Source organism: Narcine bancroftii, chromosome 4, assembly GCF_036971445.1.
Source record: "Narcine bancroftii isolate sNarBan1 chromosome 4, sNarBan1.hap1, whole genome shotgun sequence".
Lineage (NCBI taxonomy): Eukaryota > Metazoa > Chordata > Chondrichthyes > Torpediniformes > Narcinidae > Narcine > Narcine bancroftii.
The window spans coordinates 105,838,554-105,857,317 of NC_091472.1; the positions used below are offsets into that span (position 1 = coordinate 105,838,554).

At 42.6% G+C, this 18,764-nt stretch overlaps 1 protein-coding gene across 4 annotated transcripts in view; it reads left to right on the forward strand.

Moving 5' to 3' along the window:
- slc24a3 (solute carrier family 24 member 3) overlaps positions 1-18,764 on the forward strand; it is a 432,795-nt gene that overhangs the window by 130,749 nt on the left and 283,282 nt on the right. The window contains exon 1 of one of the 4 annotated variants that reach the window (XM_069932353.1): positions 2,925-3,188. The exons of 2 other annotated variants lie outside the window; for them this stretch is intronic. The gene's annotated coding sequence lies outside the window, so the exon portion shown is untranslated. Of the gene's footprint in view, positions 1-2,924; positions 3,189-3,381; positions 3,698-18,764 lie in introns of those variants that run through there. One more of the 4 variants, XM_069932354.1, reaches the window with a different exon arrangement.

The following is an 18,764-nucleotide window of genomic DNA, read 5'->3' on the forward strand; positions in this document are numbered from 1 at the left end:
AGATACAGGAAAGATCAATACACCATTTTATTTATCAATGGAATTTATTGCTTTTACAAATATACAAGTTTTAACTCATTTATTCAAAGTATGGAGTAAGTGGAACCAATTTATAGGTTCGAAGGATTTATGTTCATTTCTGCTGATGCTTTGACGAGTTCATACACAAAAGTACTGGAGAAATTCAGCAGGTCTTGCAGCATCCACAGGAGTAAAAGGGAATATACCTGATGAGGGGTTTAGACCTGAAATGTTGGCAACTATTCACTGCTGAGTTTCTCCAGCACATTTGTGTACAGATCTTCTTCCTCCTGGACAGCCTTAAATCCTATGGCATGGACATTGATTTTTCTCATCTTAGTTAGCCTCACCCCCATCTGATTCCACTGAGCCAATCTCTCCTTTATCTACTCCCTATTTTCCCTTTCTCTAACTTTTCATTCTCTTTCCGCTCCCCTCCCCTTCCCTCCACTTTCAAGTAGTCTCTCCTATCTATCTCTTGACCTATCAGATCTTCTGTCCTATCATTCTGGGCCCCTCCCACAGCCTTTTTCCCCTTTTATAAACTTTATATCAACCCCACTCCCTTTAGTCTTGATTTAAGATTCTGACCCAAAACATTGACCATTTCCATCTGTGGATGCCGTCTGGCCTGCTGGGTCCCTCCAGCAATTCTTTGTTTGCTCAGCAGCTTTTTGAGTTTCTGCATTTGTGCACAAGTTCTGTTCAAGTACACAGTGTTGAGGTCTTTGCTCTTAATCTTTTTGTAACCAGTGAGAAAGGCAGCCTCCATTGTGAGGTGTGAGGAGTGACAGTAATCACAAATAAGAATTTAAGAAATTGGAAGATGCTGGGCAAGAGACAGCAGCCAGCATACATGGGGAGTTTGGATTTTAAAGACCCTTCTGCAAATAATGGCTGCAATTTTATTCCTGATATATAAAGTTCTGCATTTTTTAAATTTCTGGAACAAGAAAAGAAGCCTGCTTTAGCAGAGTTTGATTGTTATCGGTTCAGAATTATTGTTTTGGGTGAAAGTCTGGGGAGAAACACTGAGCATTTATGTCAGATTCAAAGAATGGCAACAGGATTCTTTAAACATACTTGGGTGCAAAAGCCTGCTTTTAGTGGCACAGTTTAAACATTTATGATATCTTGTCAGCACAGGCAGTAGGCCTGCCATTTATTCTCTCCTACTGTAGGCTAGTCCTCTGCAGCATTGCCTCCTGTACCACCACAATTGTATTTGCCATGTAGATGCAGCGCAGGTTACTCATTACTTGTTTATTGCCTGCTGGACTGGATGTGTAGCCCTGTCCATTCCCAAGGAATGTAATGATCTCTGGGGAGTTCCCTCATGTAGAATACCTGTGCTTTTACATTAGAACATAGCACAGTATGGGCCCTTCAGCCCACGATGTGGTGCCGACCTACATAAACCTATTCCACAATAATCTAATTTCCCCACTTCACACCCATAACACTCTATTTTGCTTACATCCATATGCCTTTTGAAGTCTTTTGAATGTCCCTATTTTACCAGCCTCCACCACTACTCCCGGCAAATCATTCGAAGCATCCACCATTCTGTGTGTTTTTTTTAAAAAGTACCTCTGATGTATCTCCTAAACCAGTTGTTCTCAACCAGTCGGCCTGGGTCATGGCCAATTAGGCTGAAAGCCAGGTGTACCAGTGTAAGATGGCGATGCTGCTGTAGCGGCAGAGATGCTGCTGGTGCAGACCCGCAGTGATCGAGGGAGCAGAGATGCAATGCTCCTGTGGGTTCTAACCACCCGGTCGACTGCCATTGGTTCTGCGCAGACTTGAATGACCTGTTGAGGGAGCGACCGCGGATCTGCACCCAAGATGGTGGCGCCTATTAATTAGCAGCAGGCCACATGTGGCTGCAGACTCCAGGGATGCGAAAGACTGGAGCACGGCACCAGAGGAGGGGAAGATCACGCACCGTCTGAGAAGGAGAGGTGGAGAAGATTAGCCGTGGTGACCACAGCAGCGGACCAGTGAGGGGGCTCTGTGGCTGAGGGACCAGTGTTTGCAGTGGGCTGCAGGCAACTCGAGGCGAGGAACCTGTGAAATCTGCTATTGAGAGACTCGTGCCGGGCTCCGGACTGCTGGAGACTGGCTTGAACTGGCTGGAGGGGTAAAAGATAATGGAACCAGGATGCGAGGAGGTGCTGAAGGGTCCCTGACTGTGTCAAAGGTTCGGATCTGGAGCTTGGGTTGCTTATGGTTTGGACTGAACTTTGTGGTTGCGGGGGGTGCAAATTGGCTGGAGGTGAATCGATGGACACTCGGTGTCTCTGGGTGGGGGGGGGGACTCTTTTGCTTCTCTCTCCAACTGCAAGTCTGACTGTAAGAGGCACTTGGGCAATTCCTGCTGGTGGCGAATCTGTCTGCCTTGTAGCAGGCAAAAAAGAATTTCATGTAATATGACACTGTTTTATTACTATGATCATATATTTAATCTTAAATCTTGAGATAAACTTATCTCTACTCATCTTAAAATAGATGTCCTCCAATATTTCCAATTGTCACCCCAGGACAAAGATGTTGGCTGTCCACCCTGTCTAACCCCGCATAATCTTATACACTTCTATTATGTCATCACTCATCCTTCGCCCAGGCTCTGTCAACTTTGCTTCCTAAGACGTGTTCTCCAATCTAGGCAACACCTTGTTAAATCTACTCTGCGGCCTGGATCAGTGGGGATAACTTCTGCTTATGGCCTACTTTCACGTGGCAGAGTGCCCCAAAGATTTGATGGCATGATGACCACCACACTATTACAGTCCTAGCAACCTGGGTTTGAATCCACCACTATCTGTGAGGTGTTTGATTGTTCTCTTTGTGACAGTGTGGTTTTCTCTGAGTACTCTGGTTTCCTCTCTCAGACAAATGGGGTTAGTAAGTTCATTGATCGCGTGTGTATTTGAGCAGTGTGGGCTTGTGGGCAGGGATGGCTGTAGCTCTAAATTAAATTTATCAGAGCACAATATCAAACATCAATTGAACTTTGCTTCATTCAGAGCTATCATACAGAGCCAATGACACAAATGTTGGTCAAAGAAGATGGTTTTAGGGACATCTGCGAAGACGAAGGAGGAGCAGATAGTTGAGGTTTCGGGAGGGAAGACATGATCTTTGATCTGTAGAATGTGAAGGCTCAGGTGACGAGATTAAATTTAAAATTTTTAATATTTACATGTTACTAATAATACGGAGTGAGAGTATGGGATCATATCATCTCTGTATATATTTGCATATAATGATAATGATTGGCTGAGAGCTGTAGCCACACCTACTGGCCAGGTCATAAGGTGCTGCACCTAACCAGACCCAGGTCAGTCTGGACTGGTCGGCCTCAATGTACTCCACTCCAGTCTTTTGCTATCCAATTACATCCAATTAACCGACAAACCCGTATGTTTTGGAGGGTGGAAGGAAACCAAATCACCCGGGAAAACACGTGTAGGTCAAAGGGAGAACGTGCAAATTTCTCACGAACAACGTTGGACTCGAACCCGACTCGGCGGTGCTGTAACAGCATTGTTCTAACCTCTACACTAACTGTGCCACCCCTGAGCCTGAGCCTCAGTCTTCAGTCTGAGTTGCCAGGGTGCCAATTACCCTGGAGGATTGAACCCTAGTGGAGATGAGGATGGTGGATGAGACAGAGGTGAGAATGGTATCATCGAGTTGGTCCTTTCCTGGGGGTTGGACAATGGTGGTAGGTCTCTTCTAGATTGAGAGCAAGATCAGTAAGTGGGACAATGAGAGACGGTGGGGAAGAACAGCAGTAGATGTTTTGACATGTGATGTCACGTATATATGCTGACAATAAATCTGAACTTTCACTTTGGCAGAGAGAGGCCATCAGTTCCCAGAATGGTCTTTGATTTGAAACCTCCATTAGGGGTGATAAGAAGGAAATCCACGCCCACCAAAGGATCAAAGTCACTGCAGATTTGATAACCGTGCATTTATCTCAACTGAAATTAATTTCTACTTGCACCAGTGCTGAAAAATAACTCCCAGTCCAGTTTCATGCAGCCAAGGCTAAAGTGGACTTTTTTACCCGAAGCACTCTGATAAAATGGAAGTTTTCATTCACTCAATGTTCCCATGGTTCCCAGTATGTCATTGATTGATGGATTCTATTCACTCCCAGTCACTTTTTATTGTACCTGGGCACTTGCTGCTAGAGTGCACTATTTTTAGTTAATTAGTTTCATCATTTCCTGGCCCCAGCTAGGGGAAACTCAGTTGTGCTTTATGGAGAGATTTCTTTGAATTTTGTACCCCGTTTATGAGAGGTATGTGATGAAATATCTTCTCTTCAGCATGCATTTGAAGCCAAGAGATCGGCCATCTTGGATTTGCTGGAACCTGCCATTGATTATTTTGGCGCTTTTGAAGGATTAAACAAAGAAATTCTTGACTTTAAAATGGTCAGAGCATCCACTGAGCAAAGTTTCTTGTCTTTGATCAGCAGCCATGCCATATTTAACCACATCACCTATGGGTTTTTTATGGTTAGATTTCCTGCCTGGATGCTGTGGATATAAGGAAGGTCATTGGGACAGAGTGTTGTACAGCGCGGAAATGGGCCCTTCGACTCAACTCGTCCAGGTTGTCTGCCTAAGCTCATCCCACTTGCTTGTGTTTGGCCCACATCTCTCCTGCCTCAGTCCTTTATGTGGCAGGGTTTCGTATGGTTTGCAGCTCTCTTTCCCACTCCCTCAATGATTTTAGATTCTGGAAAACCGAGGTCTAGTACAGTAGTGCAGTGGTTAGAATTGTTGCCTTATGTCTCCAGGGACCTGGGTTCAATCCTGGCCTCAGGTGTTGTCTGATGGATTTTGCTCTGATTTCTTTAACATCTCAAAGAATGCAGGCTAAGAAGTTTATTGGGTTCTTGTCAACAACCGGTCTAGTTAAGTGATCATCTGAAAGTAAAGCAGAGTGACAGAAGAACAAAGTAGGGGAGAGGACTGAAAGAATTACACTGCTGAGGATATGGACCAGTGCACCTAATGACCTCTTCTGTCACTTTCATAAGTTTTCAGTACATTTTTTGAAAGATATTTTACATTTTTTTGATGTGGGGTATGGAGCAGCAAATGAATTAATAGCCATAAGTGACACTTTCTAATTAAATTGCGGAGCAGAATTAAAAGGACTCCAGCTCCTCGTCTTCTGCATTAAGAAGACAAGCTGGTGTGTTTTATTCAGGGCACATGGTGGATTTGGTGACGACTATGCTCTCCATGTTGGCGAACGGTCAGTGCTCAGCAGCTGACCTGCAGTGTACAACGTGAAAACCTGTAGTTTGCCTTTTCTCTCTGAAATAGTATCTCTGACACATAGCCACGGCAGAAACAAATTTCAATGGTCTGTGCTTTCTGAAGTAGGGTTACAGTTCAGGTTTATTGTCACGAGTCCCAAGATGCAATGACAGAGGTTGATTTGTGAGTAGACCACTAGACATCTCATGCACATACAGCAAGTAAGACTCAGTGCAGAGCTACAGAGAGAGGTCAGATGGTACAGAGCGAAGGTAGTATAATTTTTCTATAGTGAGGTTCACTCATGAGTCCACTGAAAAGACTATGTTATTCAACCAGCTAGTGCGAGATCTCACAATTGTGAATGTTCTTCCTGACTTTGTTGGGGGGGCGGGGGGTGAAGTAATGAAGAGAGTGTGATGGGGGTGGGATTAGTCTTTAACTGGGTTGGCTGCTTTTCCAAGGTAGCAGGAGTTGTAGGTTGGATGGATGAAGGTGGGGAGGGGAGAATGTGGGTGAGATGGAACTGAGGGAGAATGTGTGCAATGGTGTCAATGGAGGGGAGGGGATATGTGTGATAACCTGAGCCAGATTCACAGTCCTCTGCAGGATCTTGTAGTCTTGGGCAGAGCAGTTCCCGTCCCATGTAGAAGTTGTTGAGAGATACAGGTAACATCAAATTTCCTCAGGCTTCTGAATCACAACTAACGCAAGAGAGCAAGAAAAATACATCATGAAAGTGCAGCTAAAAATGGGTACAAAATCACTGATGATGAGTAGCTGCAAACCGTTCATTGATTTTCATTAACATGCAGTTCAAGATTCACAAATAACTTGTGACTGTAATTGATGTATTTTCAAAGGAAATGCACACAGAATTGATGGTAACTTCACGTCTCCCCTTCATCTACACCTTCCGCTATCTCGGAAAAGCTGTCACCATATTAAAAGGCCATCCCATCCTGGTTACACACTTCATTCCCTCCTTCCATCAAGCAGAGGATATATGAGCTTGGAAGTATGAACCTCCAGATTCAAAGGTAGTTTGTTTCCTGTTGTGATTAGACTCAGGAAAATGCAAGATTCCATTGATTGGTATGTACACAAAATGCACAAAAATGGTTGCTTGCCCTGAGAAGGCAAATGAGTCACCAAGTAATCCAGCACTGCTATTAAAACTAGAAAGAAAAGCAGGAGAGAGTCCCTTCAGGGTCAGTGTCCGTGGATTCAACCCTCTCCCACCAGCTTCGAGCCCTCGTAACCTCCGTAGTCGCGTGAACTTCGGTTCAGCATTGAATTTGACCTTGAGGCATTCAAATCGCACCTCCTTGTCCTCTGGCTCTGAATCCCTGAAGCTGTCAACGGCTGAGATCGTTTGGGAGCTGTGCTTGCCATTGGCAGTCTCACGGGGTCCTGGTTCTTAGTACCCAAAGCCAGTCTCCAGCAGCCTGCAGCCTGGTGTGAGGTCTTTGGCTGCCAAGCCCCACAGTAAAGCCAGATCCACTGCTGTGGTTTCTTCCTCAGTAGGGTCCTCTTCCTGTCTTCTCCCTCAACCACTGAGTGGGGTGGGGGGGGGGGGAACTATCCTCATGCTGTGGTGTCTTCTTGAACGGACCATGCATTTAAAAAGTGACCATTAGCATAGTTATGGAAAAGGATAGGAATATACAAAATAGGAAAGTGTTTAATTGGGGAAGGGTTAATTACCATACCATGGGATTAAGCAGGAATTTAGGAGGGTAAATTGGGAAAAGATGTTCTCAGGGAAATGCAAAGCACAAAGGGGTGGCAAAATTAGCACAAAGCTGTTACAGCACCAGCTATTGGGGTTCAAATCCTGAGCCGTCTTTAAGGAGATTGCACGTTCTCCACTTGTTTGCATGGGTTTGCTCTGAATGTTCCAGTTTCCTCCCACTGTTCCAAAAGGTGCAGGGGTGTAGGTCAACTGGGTGTAATTGGGTGGCACGGACTCATGGGCTGAAAGGGCCTGATACTGTGGTGCATATCTAAATTTAAAATAAATGTGGAGGAGTTGAGGGACTATTTGCCTGGGATGGTGGATAGGTTTGACCCACGGAGACAGCGAACAGATGGTAGGATAAAGGCAGCATGGTTGACAAAAGAGGTGGAAAGGCTACTCAGGAGGAAGAAGGAAGTGTACTAAGCTTTAGGAAGCAAAAGTCAGGAAGGGCTCATATTTAGCAACAGGAAGGATCTTGAAAGAGACTTAAGGGGGAATGAGAGGGTCATGGCAAGTAAGGTTAAGGAAAGCTATAAGGTGCTCTATGCATCAGTCATGAGTGGGAGAATAACGAGAGTTAAGGTAGATAACGGAGAGAATATGCCTGGAGGTAGGGGAGGTCCTAAATGAATATTTTGCTTCAGTGTTCACCAGATAACAGGACCTTGATCAGTGTGAGGCCAAGTGTAGAATAGTGATGGAGCATGTTGAGGTTAAGAAAGAGGAACCTCTTAAAAACATTTGGATAGATATACCCCCAGTTACTTCATGAAGCAAGGAATGAGATTGATGGCGATTGGCAAAGATGTTTGAATCCTCACTGGCCACAGAGGAGGTACCAGAGGGCGGAGAATGGCAAATGTAGTCCCCTTGTTTAAAAAAAGTAGTCAGGAGAATCCTGGGAATTATATGTCAGTGGTGGGCAAAGTATTGGAGAGGGTTCTTCGGGACAGGATTCACGTGCATTCAAAGAAGCATGGTCTTCTCAGGGATAGCTTTGTGAGGGGCCAAATTGAGCTTTTGAAGAGGTGACAAAGAAAAGTAATGAAGGTAAGATGATGAATGTGGAATACATGGATTTCAGTAAGGTGCTTGATAAGTTCAGAGGCATGGGATCCAGGGAAACATCACTGCTTGAATTCTAAATTGGTTTGCCTACAGAGACAGAGGGTGGTAGTGGATGGAACAGTGGGTTGGCCCCACTTCTAAACCTTGCACACTTGACATTGGCTGAATAAATAGCTTGAATGTTTCCTCTGGTAGCTTGTGTGTAGAAAATGGGTTCCACTGCTCATACTGAGGAATAGAATTAGAGATGTTGTATTTATGAAATCTGTCTGAATCCTTTGTTAACTACCTTTCAACAGTGGGAGTGAAGATGATCAGGACAGATATTGAGACTTTTTTGTTGTTCCAAAACATTCCTGGACACTCAAATGAGTAAGAAGAATGCCATAATTATAATTAGTAATGTTAGCCCTGTGCTCCTCTCCATCTAGCTTCACAATGTCTTATCCAGTTGGGATCAAGCCCACACATTGAGTTGTAGATGAGTCTCTTCTCTCTGACCAACCTGAGGACATAAATGAGATTATTCCTGCCTAGGGCAGGTGTGACTCCGGTAGAATTGGTCTTCTTGCTAATAAAGTGGAAAATGCTATAACCTGTCATTGATTAGAAGATAAAATAATATTTGAACCCCAGGGGGACCAGGATTCTGGCGGGGATGTTTGCTAGGGTTACTCAGGAGACTTTAAACTAGAATGGCTGGGGGAAGGATTGCGAACCAAATGAAGGAGAACAGCAAGGAGAGGTTAGAGTGCAATCAGAGAAAGCTTGTAGACAGTGTTTGAGGTGGGGGGAAAGGCAGGTGATAGAAAAGGGGGATGCTCTATACGAAGATGGACAGAGGTCAATTGCAAAAGATCATAAGAGAGGTGTTGGTAAAGATAGGGGCAGACAGGAAGTAAAAAGTGGGAAATCTCTAAAATGCATATATTTTAATGCTAGGAGCATTGTAAGGAGGTGGATGAGCTGAAGTTATGGATTGACATTTGGAAGTACAATGTGGTAGCGATTAGTGAAACATGGTTACAGGAGGGATGTAACTGGCAGCTAAATATTCCTGGATTTAGTTGCTTTAGGTGTGATAGAACCAGGGGGCAAGAGGGGGTAGGGTTGCACTACTTGTTAGAGAAACTATTACAGCGATGCTTAGGTGCGATAGAATAGAAGGCTTGTCCAGGGAGGCTATTTGGGTGGTATTGAGAAATGGGAAAGGGGAAGTTACACAGAGGTGTATTATAGACCACCAAGTGGGGAACGCGAATTAGAGGAACAAATTAGTAGGGAGATAGCAGATATTTGTAATAAGCACAGGGTAGTGATTGTGGGGAATTTTAATTTTTCAAATATTGATTGGGAAACCCATTCCGTGAAAGGGCTGGATGGGTTGGAGTTTGTAAAATGTGTGCAGGATAGCTTTTTACATCAATACGTGGAGAGGGAGCTGTGTTGAATTTACTGTTGGGGTATGAGATGGGTCAGGTGACAGAGGTATGTGTGGGGGAGCATTTCGGGTCCAGTGATCATAGTGCCATTAGCTTCAAGATAATTATGGAAAAGGATAGGTCTGGGCCCAGAGTTGAGGTTTTTGAGTGGGGAAAAGCTAAGTTTGAGGAGATGCGAAAAGATTTACAAGGGGTGGATTGGGACCATTTGTTTTCTGGGAAGGATGTAATAGAGAAATTGAGTCTTTTAAAGGAGAGATTTTAAAAGTACAAAACCTTTATAAACCTGTTAGGTTGAAAGGTAAGGTCAAAAGTTTGAGAGAGCCATGGTTCTCAAGGGATATTGGAAACTTGGTTCAAAAAAAGAGGAAGTACTACAATAAATATAAGAAACAGGGAAAAAAGGAGATGTTTGGGTACTATGTTGAATGTAAAAAGAATCTTCAAGAAATTAGAAAAGCTATAAGAAGGTATGAGTTGACTATAGCAAGCAGGGTGAAAATAAATTCAAAGGGTTTCTACAAATATGTAAATAGCAAAAGGAAAGTGAGAGACAAAATTGGTCCAATAGAGAATCAGAAAGGACAAATGTGTGTGGAGCCAAAAGAGATGGGGGAGGTCTTGAACAATTTCTTTTCCTCAGTATTTACTGAGGAGAAGGATATTGAACTGTGCAGGGTAAAGGAAGCAAAGGGGGTAAATATGGAGACTGTAATGATTAAGAAAGAGGTAGTACTGGAGCTTTTGAGACATATAAAAGTGGATGTCTCCAGGTCCTGACAGGATTTTCCCCAGGACCTTGAGAGAAGTTAGTGAGGAAATAGCGGAGGCTCTGGCAGTGATTTTTCAAATGTCATTAGAGACAGGTATAATGCCAGAGGATTGGTGTATTGCGCATGTGGTTCCTTTGTTTAAAAAGGGTTAGAGGAGCAAGCCTAGCAATTATTGGCCTGTAAGTTTGAAGTCTGTGGTAGGTAAATTGATGGAAAGCATTCTTAGAGGTAGTATATATAAATATATGGAGAGACAGGGTCTGATCAGGGACACTCAACACGGATTTGTGCATGGAAGGTCATGTTTGACCAATCTTGTTGACTTTTTTGAAGAGGTGACTAGGAATATTGATGAGGGTAGAGCAATGGATCTTGTCTAAATAAGGTTCCGCATGGGAGGTTAGTTAGGAAGGCTAAGTCCTTGGGTATTAATTTGGAGATAGTCATATGGATTCAACTGGCTGGAAGGAAGGTGCCAGAGAGTAGTAATAGATAATTGTTTGTCAGGATGGAGGCCGGCGACAAGCAGTGTACCTCAGGGTTCGGTATTGGGGCCATTGCTGTTTGTCATATATATTAATGATTTGGGGGATGGGGCGGTAAATTGGATTAGTAAATATGCAGATGATACTAAAATAGGGGGAATTGTGGATGATGAAGAGGGTTTTCAAAGATTGCAGAGGGATCTAAACTGCTTAGAGGAGTGGGCAGAAAGATGGCAGATGGAGTTTAAAGCTGATGAGTGTGAGGTGCTTCATTTTGGAAAGAATAATCAAAGCAAGACATATGTGGTAGATGGAAGGGCATTGAAGAATGCAGTGGAGCAGAAAAATCTAGGACTAATGGTGCATTGTTCCCTGAAGGTAGGAGCACATGCGGATAGGGTGGCGAAGAAGGCCTTTAGTATGCTGGCCTATATAAATTAGTGCATAGAATATAGGAGTTGGGATGTAATGATGAAGCAGTACAAGGCATTAGTGAGGCCAAATTTAGAGTACTGTGTGCAGTTCTGGTCACCGATTTATAGGAAGGATATTAACAAGATAGAGAGAGTGCAGAGAAGATTTACAAAAATGTTGCCTGGGTTTCAGCATCTGGAATACAAGGAGAGATTAGGTCTTTATTCATTGGAATGTAGAAGGCTGAGAGGGGATTTGATAGAGGTGTTTAACATAATGAGAGGGAAAGATAGAGTTGATGTTGGAAAGGCTTTTCCCATTGAGAGTAGGAATGATGGATACAAGAGGTAATGGGTTGAGAGTTGACGGGCAAAGGTTTAGGAGTAACATGAGGGGGAACTTCTTTACTCAGAGAGTGGTTACTGTGGGAATGGGCTTCCCGTAAAGGTGGTGGAGGCAGGGTCAATTTTGTCATTTAAGAAAGAGTTGGATAAGTATATGGATGGGAGAGGGATGGAGGGATATGGGCAGAGTGCTGGTAAGTGGGATTAGAGGAGGGTACTTGGATCAGTGCGGACTAGAAGGGCCAAATTGGCCTGTTTTTGAGCTGTAATTGTTGTATGGTTATATGTTATAATATTTATATCTTTAGAAAAACCAAATAGTGCAATTGCCGGACAAAGATCAAAAGTGATCCTAAGTATGGTTGAAAATGTTCTAAAAATGTCAGTCCAATATTTTTGCAAATTAGGGCAAGTACAAAATATATGTAACAAAGGGGCATCAAAAATTTTACATTTGTCACAAAGTGAGCTAATATCAGAATAAATTCAAGCAAGTTTGTAGCATTTTGCTAAATTGGAAAGATGAGTTCCCACCTACACATCATCAATGGCTATTAGATATTATGTCCTTTTTAAATCTGGAGAAAATTAGACATAATGTCACGAAAATCAAGATTTCTTTTGATAAGACTGGGGGCCCATTTCTAGCTCATTTCTATAATTTGACTAATTAGGTGTGATAATGACTGTCACTGGGCCTGATTGTTTGGATCCCCTGAGGCCACTTGTTCAGATTTAATATTACATACAATATGAATTTTAACTTTGATTACTATAGGTTTGAACTTTTTTCTTTTTATTTTTTCTCACTTATCTCTTTTAATGTTGTATGTATTACCATTTATTGGATTTAGAATTAAGTAGTATTGCTACTGTACCATATGTTATTATTTGTAAATCTGCAAAGGTTTAATCTCCTTTGATTTACTGCTTTTTTTGGTTTGTTTTTCTGATAAAACTCAATAAACATAATTTTAAAAGAAAGGTTTGACTGGGTTAGGATATGGTCGTTTAAAAGTTAGCTGGTTTTTCAAAATCTTTTCACGCCCAGGATGGAAAAATTCCAGTCTTTTCTGCACGTGGTATTTGGTGATCAGTAATTTAGACCTGTGGCTGGTGGGGCATTGTTGACTGAAGTTGCAAAGGAATGTGAGCAGAAGCATGAGTTGCATATCTATTCAAATGCTGAACAGAGGAACTATTCCCCCGTTTCAGATGTTACCATATCCAGCACTGATTTCAAAAAGTGTACCCTGATTTGTCAGGAATTGGAACCCATTCAAGATAAGAATTAATTGTCAAGTTCATAAGTACAATGTACAGATGCACCAAAAGTCATACTTTAGTACACAAGATGGACCAACTACAGTAGTAAAAATTAAACTTATGACAGTATGCCAAAAGATGGGAAAAGTGAAATTAATTAGAGGGAATAGATAAATATTCATGGTAGCACAAGAAAAATGACGTTTCATTAAATCTTTTGGTGGACCTGGTGAAGTTTATGATTAGGTTTAGTTAGGGTGGTTCAAGAGCCTGATAGATGTTGGATAAAATATTTCTTGAGACTAAAGATGCTGCACTTCAGGTTTCTGTATCTTCTGCCTGAAGGCAGCAATGAGATGTTTAGACCAGAGTGATGGATGTCCATTATCATATTGGCTGTCTCCTTAAGTAGGCATGAGGTCAGTGTCTGTGATTGGACTAGGTTTGTCACTTTCTGCAGCCTTCTGTGTTCCTGGGGATTCGAGTTTCCAATCCTAGTCTTGGTGCAACCAGACAGTGTACTCACCACTGTGCCCCTATTGAAGTTTGATGGAGTATTTCCTTGATTCAATAAGTAGAGACATTGGTGTGCATTCCTCATAGTTACCTCCACGTGCTAGACAGTTAAACTTTGGGGTAGTCACTGAGAGAGATGGTATGGTGTGCCTGGCCTTCTAAACCAAGCTATAAGAAGTAGTCATTAGAGCAAATCAATTAATTGTAAAGAACGTTTAGCAGGATGTGGTGGTACACCAACCGCCTACTGCAGGGGGCAACCTCTATACCTGCAGGAGTGTAAGGGGACAGGACAACACTTGGCCAGGTGTCAATCAGTCAGCCTGAATGGATCAAGCCCCACCCGGTAGGGTGTCAATCACCCTACAGGATATAAGCCTGTGCTGGCCTCCCGAGGCCTCACTCAGAGTTGCTGCAGCCACAGCCAACCTGGATCTGTGGAAGTCCATATAACCATTTATGGAGTGGAAACAGGCCATATCGGCCCTTCGAGTCCGCACCGGTTCACTAGAACAACTCCACTAGCTCAACCCTCCCGCTCTCCACCAATAACCCTCCAACCCTCTCACCTCCTTGTACACATCCAACCTTCTCTTAAATGACAGAAGGGACCCTGCCGCAACTATCTAAATTGGAAGATCATTCCATTCTGCCACCACTTGCTGAGTAAAAAAGCCATCTCTAATATTTCTCCTAAAATTTTGCTGCCTTACCCTTAACTCATGGCCTCTTGTTCCAACCTCCTCTGCCTCAGGAGAAAGAGTCTGTTTATGTCTTGTCTATCTATTCCTTTCATAATTTTAAATACCTCTATCGTCCCCTCTCAGTCGTCTATGTTCCAATGAATAAAGTCCCAGTCTCCTTAATCTCTCCCTGTAATCCAGATGCTGTAAGCCAGGCAACATCCTTGTAAACCTTCTCTGCATCCTCTCCACTTTATCTATATCCTTTCTATAATTTGGAGACCAGAACTGAGCACAGTACTCCAAATCAGGCCTCACCAGTGCCTTAAACAGCTGTAGCATCACCTCCCAGCTCCTATACTCTATACTATGATTTATGAAGGCCAGCATACCATATGCCTTCTTAACCACCCTACATAGGAATCCACCTTCAGTGAACTCTGTACCATAGCCCCCAGGTCCCTCTGCTCCTCTGCATGCCTCAATGCCCTCCCTCAATTGTATATGTCCTATTCTTGTTATTTTTACCGAAATGCAACACCTCACACTTGTCTACATTGAATTCCATCTGCCATCTTTCACCCCACTCTTCCAAACAAACCAAATCCTTCTGTAATCGAAGAAAATCTACCTCACTATCTACCACTCCCCCTATTTTTGTATCATCCACATATTTGCTTACCCAGTTAACCACACCCTCCTTTAAATCATTAATATAAATGATAAACAACAAGGTACCCAGCAGCGATCCCTGAGGCACCCTGCTTGTCACAGGCTTCCAACTTGACAGACAATTCTTTCTTATATTTGCATTATCAGGAGGGATGCATAAGGGCACGATGGATGATGAGAATTGGAGTTATGTGGAGGAGATTATTCATAGGGAAAGGTGATGGAAGCAATGTGAATAACAATGTATTAAGATTAGTAAGGTGGTAAATTTTTTAAATTCTCTTTGTGGATTAAAGCCTGTTGTACAGTCCTTACCTTGTATGTGTCTGATTCTGTCTAACAGCGCACCACACAGGACAACTAATATTTAAATAGGTTTCAAACATGCACCATCTTTAACTTTATTCCTTCACCCCTTTTATGGGTATCATCTCCCTGCTCCAAGTTGTTGAAGCCAGCTAGGACCTGAGTGTTAAATTTATCCAGTCTGATCACCAAGTGATCACTTGGATTCTATGTGTCCTGCTACGAACTGGGACTGGTGGTTTAAAGTCTCTTTGTGTTTGAATGGCATTGAGTGGTAGCATTGGGAAGGCGGATGATGGGTTTGTTTCATTGACCCTGTGACTGATCCTCTCAGCAGTTTGCGATAGGGAGGCGGTGTACCCTTCCTGAAGTGGACAATCCCAGGTGTTTTGATGCGGTGGTTTCAGCATTTGGGATTCATTTTGAGATCCTTCAGATTGACCCCTTTGTTTTAATCCAAGCACTGGACATTCCTGATGTTGCAAATGCTGCCCTCTTGTGGTAATGATCTCCTCTGGCCACCTCTCAGACATAAAAAATCATCACCCTCGGCTCCTAGAACGCTTCCACCAGCGTTGTCTCCGCTCCATCCTCAACATTCATTGGAGCGACTTCATCCCTAACGTCGAAGTACTCGATATGGCAGAGGCCGAAAGCATCGAATCCATGCTGCTGAAGATCCAACTGCGCTGGGTAGGTCACGTCTCCAGAATGGAGGACCATCGCCTTCACAAGATCGTGTTATATGGCGAGCTCTCCACTGGCCACCATGACAGAGGTGCACCAAAGAAGAGGAACAAGGACTGCCTAAAGAAATCTCTTGGTGCCTGCCACATTGACCACCGCCAGTGGGCTGATATTGCCTCAAACCATGCATCTTGGCGCCTCACAGTTCGGCGGGCAGCAACCTCCTTTGAAGAAGACCGGAGAGCCCACCTCACTGACAAAAGACAAAGGAGGAAAAACCCAACCCCAACCAACCAATTTTCCCCTGCAACCGCTGCAACCGTGTCTGCCTGTCCCGCATCGGACTTGTCAGCCACAAACGAGCCTGCAGCTGACGTGGACATTTACCCCCTCCATAAATCTTCATCTGCGAAGCCAAGCCAAAGAAAAGAAAGAAAAAGTACAGCACAGGTACAGGCCTGACAGAGCAAAATAATTTAAGAATTATTTTCCAGAACTCGATAGACTCAAGATCAGTACCCATAGATTGGAGGGTAGCTAATGTTACCCCACTATTTAAAAAGGGGGGTAGAGAAAAAGCGGGGAATTATCGGCCGGTGAGCCTTACATCAGTAGTGGGCAAAATGATGGAATCCATTATTAAGGATGTTCTTCTTTGGCTTGGCTTCGCAGACGAAGATTTATGGAGGGGGTAAAAAGTCCACGTCAGCTGCAGGCTCGTTTGTGGCTGACCAGTCCGATGCGGGACAGGCAGACACGATTGCAGCGGTTGCAAGGGAAAATTGGTTGGTTGGGGTTGGGTGTTGGGTTTTTCCTCCTTTGCCTTTTGTCAGTAAGGATGTAATAGCGGAGCATATGACTAGCAGAGAAGGGATCGGACAGAATCAACATGGATTTACAAAAGGTAAATCGTGCTTGACAAATCTATTGGAATTCTTTGAGATGGTGACAGGTAAAATAGATGGGGGAGAGCCAGTGGATGTGGTGTACCTGGACTTCCAAAAGGCCTTTGATAAGGTCCTGCATAAACGACTGGCTTCCAAAATCAAGGCTCATGGGATTGGGGGCAAAGTATTTTTTTTTTTTTTTTTTTTAATTTTTTTTATTTTTCACACCATAAATCACATTAGCCATGATATACACAATTTCTTTTTCACACATATACAGTGACTTTTTCTCCCCCCCCTTTCCTCCCAAACCACCCCCCCACCCCCCCTCTCATCCATTTTAGGTATACAATCTAGGTTGCATTAATCCAGTCAGACAATGTTGTCATTCAACAAAATTACACCAGAAATTCTACTGAGTCCATTCTTTTCTTTCCTTCTCCTTCCATCAACTTAGGTAATGTTTGTCCCCGGTAGGTTTTCGCTATTGTATTTAATGTAAGGCTCCTATACTTGTTCGAATATTTCAATATTATTTCTTAACCAATATGTTATTTTTTCTAATGGAATACATTTATTCATTTAAATTTGGTAGTTTATTCCTTTTAATTTGGTTATGTATTCCATTAATATTTAAAGACATATAGTTCAGCGTAGCCCTTTTATATTTTGTTTATCTTCTCTTTCCGTTTTTCCATCTTTACCTTTCCTCCTTTTCCATTTCTGTTTTCTTATTTTCAACTCTTTATAAGACAACATTCCTACAACATCCAACATTTTCCTTATTCTCCTATTTCTATCTTATTTATTCCCAATCTCCCATTCACCTCCTGAGTTGTCCTTTATCCCTTGTCGGACAACCACATCTCCCCTCTCCATTTGGATTTGCGAATCCACTCGCAAGCGTCAACTGATTTTGCAGTGACCGCTATTTCCCCCCACCCCGCCTCCCCCAGAAAAGATTTCACTTTTCATATGTCACAAAGGTCACTCTTTTAATTCCCTCCTTATTCTCTCTATTCCATTACCTTCCCTTATTAATTCTTGTCTATACTATCTATATTTTCCTCTAAGTACAGATACATTCACGTATGCTCCTTGTCTCTATTCACTCTTATACCTCTTTACCCGCATACATATCAATCGTGATCATTTTTACTCTCATTACCCGTCTTCATCCCTCAGTCTATTTTTGTCTTTACCCACATACATATCAATTGTGATCATCTTAACTCTCATTACCCGTCTTCCTCCCTCAGTCTATTTTTGTAATTGTTCTGCAAATTTTCGTGCTTCTTCTGGATCCGAGAATAGTCTGTTTTGTTGTCCTGGAATAAATATTTTCAATACCGCTGGATGCTTTAGTATAAATTTATACCCTTTCTTCCATAAAATCGCCTTTGCTGTATTGAACTCTTTTCTCTTCTTTAGGAGTTCAAAACTTATATCTGGATAAATGAAGATTTTTTGCCCTTTATACTCCAGTGGTTTGTTGCCCTCTCTTACTTTTTCCATTGTCTTCTCCAGTACCTTTTCTCTTGTAGTATATCTTAGGAATTTTACTACAATAGATCTTGGTTTTTGTTGTGGTTGTGGTTTAGAGGCCAATACTCTATGTGCCCTTTCTATTTCCAATTCTTGCTGTAGTTCTGGACATCCTAGGGTCTTAGGGATCCACTCTTTTATAAACTCCCTCATATTCTTGCCTTCTTCATCTTCCTTAAGGCCCACTATCTTTATGTTATTTCTTCTGTTATGGTTTTCCATTGTATCTATTTTTTGAGCTAGTAGTTCTTGTGTCTCTTTAGTTTTTTTATTAGATTTCTCCAATTTCTTTTTTAAGTCTTCTACCTCCATTTCTGCTGCTACTGCCCGCTCTTCCATCTTGTCCATTTTCTTTCCCATTTCTGTTAAGGTCATCTCCATTTTATTTATTTTCTCTTCTGTGTTGTTTATTCTTTTTCTTAAATCCTTAAATTCCTGTGTTTGCCATTCTTTAAATGATTCCATGTATCCTCTAATAAGAGCAAGTATATCCTTTACCTTGCCTCTCTTTTCTTCTTCTATTTCACCATACTCTTCCTCTTCTTCTTCCTCTGGGTTGGCCATCTGTTGTTTCTTTGTTGCCCTTTCCTCCTCTTCTTTCTTGTTTCTGTTGTCTTCTGTGGTCTCTT